This window comes from Triticum dicoccoides, chromosome 3A (genome assembly GCF_002162155.2).
Source record: "Triticum dicoccoides isolate Atlit2015 ecotype Zavitan chromosome 3A, WEW_v2.0, whole genome shotgun sequence".
Lineage (NCBI taxonomy): Eukaryota > Viridiplantae > Streptophyta > Magnoliopsida > Poales > Poaceae > Triticum > Triticum dicoccoides.
In genome coordinates, this window is record NC_041384.1 from 678,800,242 (window position 1) to 678,808,135 (window position 7,894).

The following is a 7,894-nucleotide window of genomic DNA, read 5'->3' on the forward strand; positions in this document are numbered from 1 at the left end:
GCTTGGGTTTGTATGAGGTGGCGAGGTGGAAGAAGAGATAATGACCGCGGTGAGTGTATATTTATAAGGAGAGGGACAACACAGCGTAATTACGTAGGTGCCCCTGGCGGCTCACATCTGAAGTCCACATGGCATGCATGCAACTTATTGGAAGTTGTTCCATGTTCCCACACACGCCTGGATTGTCGGGTGGTCGTTCCGGCTTCTCCGGTATCCAGGCAATAAGGATCTAGCATTAAAACAGATTTAAACTTTTGTCACTTTGTCTTCTTCTGAAAAGGATTCAGAGAAGACAATCGACAGGTTTCAATAGAATGCATATATATATATATATATATATATATATATATATATATATATATATATATATATATAGGGTGGCACTATTCTAATCCTAGAATTAGAATAGTTATTTGGATCAGGGCGACCTATATAGAGCCCGACTAGGTTTTCCCAAACTAAAAAAACTCAACCCGCCCCCACAGCTCCCCCGATGGCCCGACCCACCTGCCCACCTCCTCCGCACGACCTTTCCCCGATCCACCCCACGGCCTTCCCACGATCCTGCCGCGGCCTCCTCCCGGCACGCCGCCATGGCCCGTAACCATCTCCCGCCGCCGCGACCGCCCGCCGGACCGTCGGCCACGACGCGCCGCCCCGACGCACCTCCCACCGTCGTCCCCCGGCTCCGACGCGCCTCCTGTCGCTGTCTCCCCGGTCCCCGACGTGCCTCCCGCCGCCGGCCTCTGGATCCGGCCGTCGCTCCGCCTTCGCTTGCCGGATACGGCCGCTGCGCCATCCCCTCCGACGGATCCACCCAGGGACTGATCCCGACGCCGCCTGTAGCCACCACGCACCGACGCTCGCCCCACCGAATCTCCTGGACGCCTCAGCTTCAACTGGACTACCTCGCCTACTTCTGGTGCGCCGGTGCACCCCCTCTATGCATCATCGCCCAGATTGCAGACAGGATCAGAGGACGTGGGAGGAGGTAGTGGGCGCCTGAAGACTGAAGATGTGCAGTTCGGGCAGTACAACTTGGCAGGTCAAGAGATTCCTCTGCCCGCTATGATGCTGGCCAGTGCGTCGGGGAGCGATAGCCTCCCCGGCCTGCAGCTTTCACCCACCATCGTGTTGCTGTGTTGCAGCCGCTGTTGTACAGTGGTTTAGGAGGATCCCCGCCAAAGCTGGCTCAGCTCGTCCCCAACCTCATCGCGTCTGCCCTCTTGGTCCGCCTCACCTTCCAACGATGGCACAAGGAATGTGGCCAAAACGGGGGAGCTGCTGCAGCCGTACTACTACTAATGCAAATCCAGTGAAGAAGGAATATTAAGCACAAAGCTCAAAGATCCCTTTGCTGAAATGTTCAGACAAAACACAGAGAGAAATTTCAGAGATCCCTCTGCTGAATATGAGCATGCGATACAAACTTCTATCATGTCCACAGGTGACCTTCTCTCCAAACGGGCACTGACCTTCCCCCTCCTGTCGCTTCCAACTCCCCTCTTAGATGATTGAACTCTGTCGCATGGAGTAGTAGAACTGTGGGCGTGTCCTGCTCCCATTCCATATTTGTGCGCCTTGGCTTCTAGCGGTGCCACGATGAGAAACCAACTCATCCTATTTTGCAGGGTACTGGTGAAGTTCAGAAATGAATGTGGATTAAGGTTCAGGATGTGCAGTATTTGTTTAGTACATTCAGAGTGTTTTTTCCCTATTTTTCATTTCTTAGCTTCTTCATAGATTATTAGAAAATTTCCATGACCAACATTCCATCATCTGAAGCTTATAGTCTCATGCGCGTACTAAAAAAACACATTTTGATCAGTATACTCTGCATCCGTGTGAAATTATATGAAAAGGGATGAACGGTTTTGCTGTATTACCGGTTCAAGTCGAGTTCTCCCTGCAGATACTTCAATTTGTTTTCCCAAGTATCGAGTTCTCTATATATTTTTTATGATGATGCATCTCCCTAGATCAGTGCCAGATTATACAAACACGATGCTTTCGAAAATAACAAATAACATGTTTTGATATAGCATGGTGTCAGTTTCTTAGACCACCACCTCAATTTCTCTGGCAGTACACCCCTCCCCCTGCACCTGCAGCCTCTGCTGCTACTTCTTCTCCTTCGTTATATATAGCTAGCTAGCTTATGGTGCTTTGTTTCCTTCCCCTGCAGCTTCCATTTCAGCCGTTGAAGCTGCAGATGGAGCGCGACATGCAGCAGTGTCGCCCCAACAGGCATGCAGCACCGACGACGGCAGAGTGTGGCGTGCATCTGTCCGGCATGCTCGGCGTGGTGCCGAGGGGCTGCAGGAATTGGCTGGGGGTTAAAGTTCAGGTAATGCTATTGTCTGGTGGCGAAGGACCATGCAGGCTGTTTCGTTACTTGAAAAACGCGTGACGCAAAGGAACAAGATTTTTTCAATGAACTCCTACTCTTATTCTTTTCCCCTTCGGCTTTCTCTGCCATGGTTGTGTGCATGCGTGTTATGTGTGTGAGTACGCTACATCAATTTTCGTAAAAGAAGCATTTTCAATTGGGCAAAATTAGTTGATGGTAGTCGAAGTTCAGACATTTGTATTGGTGACGTTCAGTAATTATAGAATGAGAAGTAGTGCCCTTCTTGAGGAGCAGTGTAGTACTAGACAAATGGCCGTGAAGAGCTAAGTGTTGACTCTGTGCAAATATCTATATGGAGCGCATACCCTGTGTTTGCTAAAATGCCACCATGAACAAGAATACTACTTCCATCAGTTTCGAGTACGTGTGGTCCTCTGTTTTTTATTCTTCCGAGAAATTCTTGGAGTGTTCTTGCAATGTATTTCCTTGGTTCACTACTTCTCCTTGTTCTTGTAGTGGGGCGTCCACTTATGATGTTCCACGAAAACATTTCTGAAGCTATCTACTACTGCACCTCCTTCCCCCATCCTGTTAGCTACTACTGCACATTGAACCTGCTTGACGTCGCGGCTCCTTGCTAGCTGCTGTTGGTGTGTGTGAAACATACAAAAATGTTTGGTGTTATGCTTTGGTAGAAACCTTTCTAATCAGTCAAGTTTAGCACAGATTTCAGGTCAAGGGAGAGTTTGTAAGACAGTATGAGCCATTTTCAGTTTAATTAGAAGTTCAGCACCGCAGAATTTTAGTTCAACGAGTTGTTGGATTTTGCCCTTTTGTGGTCTTCGCACTACACTTGGACACTTAAAAATTCATACATATGTGGGCAAAGTTATATATTCCTATCATGTGTACGTGGTGCAAACAATAGTTAAACTAGGATATATCCTGCTGATGTACTTCATAGTTTGTGCCAGAAAACTATAAATTTTATGTTTTCTGTTTGGAAAAGGGCCGCTCTCTGTGTGCTTGTTGTAATGGTTGTGATAAGACAAATTTTTTTCTGTTTCAGATGGTATTACATGCCAAATAAGGAGACAAAACATATAAAGGTTTCAAAAATCATATCTTTTAATTTTCTTATTGCACAAAAAAGGAATTCAATAAAAAAGTTATTGAAAAAAGTATATGCATTTTGACGAGAGACAAATCAGTACGAAGAAATTCAATAATTATTGCCCTGCCCGTTCATGTTTTATCTACTTCACAAAATGATGCACGCCTATTTTTCTCTCTCTCAAAGAGTGTGTGCAAGTGTATTTTCAACACTACACGCATATCCAAAACCAAACTTGGTACACCCACCCTCAAGTTTTGAAGTTAAGAAAACGTAAGATGTAAAACACATGTGGGGATTCACGAGAGAAAATTGAGTTCATCAAAACTGAATTTTGGAAGTTCACTTGCAAAAACTAGAAAAGTGCATGAAGAAAGAACGGGTAAAAGACATAGTCTGGAATTTCTGTACTTTTTTGATTGATACAAAAAAGAATGCAGAAGTTCAAAATAAAAAAATGCGCAACTCAAAGTTGACAACAATAAAACCCAAAAAAGTGTGTGCATGTTGAAAGAGACAATCTATACAAAGAAGTTCAAATATTATTGCCCCGCAGGTTCATGTCTTCACAAGATGTACCACTATTTTCTTCTCTCTCAAAAAGTTTGTGTTTTCAGCACTACAACAGATCCAATACCCCGAAGAAAGTTATGGGAAAAAATATAGAAAGTCCAGGGTTTCTGTAGCGAATTTTTTTATTCCTATGCGAAGTCCAGAGAGGTTGGCGAAGAGCATTTCATTCCCATATACTCCCTGGTTTTTAAGAGATGAAGTTCAAAAGCAAGAAAATGAAAAGTTCGGATTGTTTAACTTTTACAAAGGGACATAGATATTTTTCCTGTTACTATAAGAATAAAACATAGGCGTTCAAATTAAAATAAATAGAGCAGCTAAAAAATTATAGAGAAAATGGATTTTCCCCGTTTCTACAAAAACAACGCTTGAGGTTCAAATTTAAATAATAGAGAAGTTCAATGTTTTTACAATACCAAGGTCAAATTAAAAAAACTGAGCAGTTGAAAAAGTTTATAAAAATAATTTTTTCCCTCTTCTCAAAAAAGACCTAGAAGTTCAAATTTAAATAATTGAGTGGTTCAATATTAAAAAAGACCTAGAACTCCTAACTAAAAAAATGAAGTTGTTTGATGTTTTTAAAAAATCCAGATTTTCCCGAATACTAAATATTAAAGTCAAGAAGTTCAATTTTAAAAAATGGAGTAGTTCAATGTATATAATAAAACTCAGGTTCTCTCGTTAATAGAGAATAAAACCAAGAAGTTCAATTTAAAAAACGGAGTAGTTTGATATTTTTTTGAAAAATCATAATTTTCCGCTTACTAGAGAAAATAAAACCAATAAATTCAATTCGAAATAATGAAGAAGTTTGATGTTTCTAATGAAACTCCAATTTTCACATTTCTAAAAAATACACAAAGAAGTTCTAATAAAACAGTAAGAGCGGTTCGTTGTCTATAAAAAACTCAGATTTTTTTCCATTACTAAAGCGGAACAGAGAGAAGTTCAAATTGATAACTGTCGGAAGTTCACGTACTGCATGGTCTGCATTTCCGTATGAGAAAAGAAGAATAAAAAGGCAAAGACTAACTGTTTTGTTGCTCGAAGATCAAGTGACCTACCCGGGAAAGTTCAAAAATTCTTGTGACAGAGGTTCACCATGTATTTACATGTTCAAAAACACACACAAAAATCTTATTTTGGTGTCTTAAAATAACCAATTTTTTAAAAGTTAGATTTTCCTCGTTTCTAAAAATTATGAGAGAAGGCCAACTCAAAATAACAGAGAAGTTCAAAAAAAGTATATAAAAATGGGTTTTAAAAAAACTAGAAATTTTGAAATAACCGACAAGGTTAAAAAAACATAGAAGTTCAAATTTGAAAACCCTAGAAGTTCAATTTGAAATAACCGAGAAGGTCAAAAACCTAGAAGTTCAAATTTAAAAACCTAGAAAATTGTTTGTTTATTTAAAACCATATTTTTCTAAGAAGTTCAAAGTAAAAATAAAAGAAGTTCGAAGGTTAAAAAAACTTAGATGTTTTCTCATTACTAAATAATAAAATGAAGAAGTTAAAATTAAAAAATAAGGTAAAACTAAAAAAAGTTTTAAAAGACTTAGTAGTTCAAAAAATTATTTAAAGAAAGCATTTTCCATGTTTCCAAAAGAAATTAGAGGTTCAAATTTCACAATCATAGAGGTTCATGTTTATTATAGGACCAAGAAAGTCAAATTAAAAATACAAAGAAGTTCAACTTTTTAATAATAAAGGGGTTATATAAAAACCTAGAGGTTCGAATTTAACTAACCGAGAAGTTCAATTTTTAGTACAAAACCAAGATGCGAGTTAAAAAATCTAAAAAAGAGAAGTTCAAATTAAAAAGACGAAGAAGTTCAATACTTGTTTAAAACCCAAAAGAAGGTCATTAAAAAAGCATCTCAAACAATTTTATAAAAAAAGATATTCTCTGTTAAAATAAACCTAGAAGCTCAAATTTAAAAACGGAGCGGCTTGAGTTCTATCAAAAAGTAGGATTTTTTCCGTCACTAAAAGAAATAAAATCAGGAAGTCCATGTTAAAAAGATGGAGAAGTTCGATGATTATAAAAAACTCAGATTTTCCTCCTTATTAAAGAATGGAAACAAGAAGTTCAAAAACAAAAAACAAGAAGTTCAACTATTAAAAATAGAGGGCTTCAAAATTTCATAAAAAAGGATTAAGAAATAAAACCAGGAAGTACATATTAAAAAGATGAAGAAGTTTGATGATTATAGAAAACTCAGATTTTCCTCGTTATTAAAGAATGGAAACAAGAAGTTCAAAAAAAAAATTCAACTTTAAAAAATAGAGCACTTCAAAATTCATAAAAAAGGATTAAGAAAAAAACAGATTAAAAATTCATAAAAAAACTCAGATATTTTCACATAACCGAGAGAAATTCAGATTAATAACTGCCAGAAGTTCATGTACTACACGGTGTCCATTTGTATTAAAAAAAGAATAAAAAAAGCAAAGACTAATTTTGTTGTTGTTATAAGTTCAAGTCCTCTGTCGGAGAAAGTTAAAAAAATTATTGTGAGAGTGATTTGTACAAAAGGAATATTATTTGTGTAACACTAACGAATGGATGAGAAAATTACAAATGAAAATACGTCACAGAAGTTCAACTGAAAACAGCAGGAAGTTCAACTACTACAGTGAATGAATTTTAGATGAAGAACTTTTAAAATCATCGCGAGTATGAAAAAACGATCAACACGGGAAAGTTGCGTGTTTACAGCAGCTTTCCACCGGTATATCGCTTGCTCAATTCCGGTGAGTGTTCTGGTGAGTGGTTGGAGAGTTACGAGCAAAAAAGCACGTGAAAAACAGAGTGAAGTTCAAGTAAACAGGCCAAGAAGTTCAAGTTCTTCACGCGGTGCATTTTTGAAGAATCTGTTTCGCGATAAAGGAAGAACGAATGATCCTGCTGTTTTTGAAATTACTTGAAAACGGCAAGGAATCAGAGAAAACCATCAACATGAAAAAGTTTTGCATTTTTCGTAGCTTTTCAGCGGTATATTATTTGCCCCATTCCGATAAAGTTTGTAGAAATTACCGGAAAAATACGTTTTTCACCATTTTATAAATTGACGTAAAACAGTAAGGAATTGAGAGAAACAATATATACAAAAAAGTTTCGAATTTCCTCATGTTTTCCAATGCCGTATCATTTGTTGCGTTCGAACGTACGGATAAAAAATTAGCTTGAAAAATGCAAACTCAATGGAACTTGTACCGTTTTCTAAATTACTTTTAAACCGTTCAAATTTAGAAAATACTTTCAACATGAAAAAGTAGTGCATATTCACAAGCTTTCCAACGCCATATCATTTGCCTCAATTGGATTAGTCGTTTACAAATTACATTGAAAATACGAACTCGGCTGTTCGGTTTGCGAAATTTTACGATTTTCCAAATAACTCTTTATCCATAGGGAGTTATAGAAAACTTTCAACATGTCGAAGGAGCGGTTTTGCAGCAGCTTTCCAACGCCATATTATTTATCTCATTCTGATAAACGGTTTAGAAATGCGATCGAAAATACGATTCACATTTTTTGTACGAAGAAAAAACGGTTTTCAAAACTGCTCTTAAACCGCTTACATTTTGCCAAAAATTTAACTTGGGTCATGATACTGGTGTCCATAGCTTTCCAACGGTATATCGCAAGCCCTATTTGGACACCTTTTAGCTGAAGTTCAACCTAGTACCCAGGGAATGTCAGACGCGTTACTCGGGAAGTTCATGTTGTGATCAGAATATTATTCTGATCCCGTGATCAGAATAGTGTTTATGTATATATATATATATATATATATATATATATATATATATATATATATATATATATCAGCATAAGACCAAGTCAACAT

At 38.1% G+C, this 7,894-nt stretch overlaps 1 long non-coding RNA gene across 1 annotated transcript; it reads left to right on the forward strand.

Annotated features, from left to right (window-relative positions):
* The first annotated feature begins 486 nt into the window (after positions 1-486).
* On the forward strand, positions 487-2,794 carry LOC119270137. The gene is made up of 2 exons (XR_005133947.1): positions 487-1,447; positions 2,186-2,794. It is a non-coding gene; the product is annotated as an uncharacterized LOC119270137 (long non-coding RNA).
* The last annotated feature ends 5,100 nt before the right edge of the window (positions 2,795-7,894 follow it).